This window comes from Nicotiana tomentosiformis, chromosome 12, assembly GCF_000390325.3.
Source record: "Nicotiana tomentosiformis chromosome 12, ASM39032v3, whole genome shotgun sequence".
Lineage (NCBI taxonomy): Eukaryota > Viridiplantae > Streptophyta > Magnoliopsida > Solanales > Solanaceae > Nicotiana > Nicotiana tomentosiformis.
The window spans coordinates 102,662,381-102,663,951 of record NC_090823.1 but is presented as its reverse complement, the minus strand read 5'-3'; positions in this window follow the sequence as shown (position 1 = coordinate 102,663,951).

Genomic DNA, 1,571 nt, shown 5'->3' with positions numbered 1-1,571 from the left:
TATTACCTAAGGTTTTAAGGTTTGGCATGGATTGTTATGACGATTCCAGTGTTGCTATCGCACCGTGTTTGTGTAATGGTAGGATGCTTGTCTATGCGTCGAAGCAGTGAATGACTTGGAAATGAGGTTTACTCAGTGCATGATTCAAAGATGCAGTATTTTATTTCCGGCGAAAGGAAAGGCAGTCGGACTATGAATGTCTAGGTTTGGGTTGACGGAGTAATGAGACTTGGTATTTCGAGCTTGGTGGAATTTTCATCTGTGATGTGGTGTCGTCGCCCTGGATTGAATATGTTAAGTTCGCCGGTGTTATGGTCTTCATCAAATTGCCTTCGGGCAGGGTGGTATGAAACAGTGTCGGGGAAGCAGTTGTCAGATATCGCAATGTGTGATGGTTCAAGGTTTAATCGGTTTTTCGGGTGTTGAGAGCTCAAGGAAGATGATCTTCGGAAAGGTTTAAAGTTGGTAGCGGTCGATTGGTTCAAGTGCTACAGAGGTAGATTTTGATTTAAGGCAACAACTGGGCAGTGAAGGATGAGAAAGAACATGTGGGAGGTATCTTGCAGTGGTTAAATTTCTAGAAGGCCGAGTGTGAGAAACAGAGTCGAGTAGTTGCTTAAAGGAGATAGTTTGACCGAAGTGGGAGAGTGGTAGAGTAGTAGAGGGGTTCTATAGTAGGATGACTATACGCTTTGGGAAAAGTTTAGAGTGATTTGGAACTCATGGTGGACAGTGACTAAGTCTACGAACTTAATTTGGACTATTGGCTGCTATACGGAGAAGGTTGGATACGACGGAAAGGAGTTGCATGATTTGAAGAAGGATACAACATGACTTTGGATTGGAATGTATCGTCGCACGTTTAGTTGATGTCAATGGGGAATGAACGGGCTTGTACGGCTGCTGAATGAGCACGGCCTCAGGATGGTTTAAGAATTTCATAGTAATTGTACTCGGTGCAGCGTTGTTGGAAGATGTCGGTATGGAATTTCCACATGTGGGTTATTTCTGGTGGGCAGATAAATTGTTGCGTGGTGTTGATGAAACTTCTACGAAGAATTTTACTGGCTATCCGGTAAGAGGTCGAATATGTAAATATGGATAGTGATTCAAGGAAGAAGGAATCTTGGTAGGTTCCAGAATTATGTAATGGTACCAGTAGAAGATGCGAATATGCGCACAAGGAGGGCATGAGATGGTTCGTGGGTTTTGGAGACAATGTGGTCTCGTGAAAAGTGGTAACTCAGGATGAGTGCAGATCGTGTTCGTTATATTTATAAAGGAGCAGTTGTTATTTCTAAGGAAGATCCAGAGTAAATTGGAAGAAGTCGAATTCGGTTAGCAATGGTTGAATTGGCATGAGGATGGCAATGATCGGTTCCTTCAACGTGCTAAGTATACCTGTAATTTGTGGCGGTATGTGTGAGGTTTGACGGCCGCAGTAATTGATCTTATTTGGAGGCATGCGAGTATTATGGTCTGTTATGTATAGATGGAGCCCGGAAGATTTGTGGTGGTTTAAGCCACCACTCGAGGTTTGTTTTTTCTACGGTTATGGAAATTCAGTCACG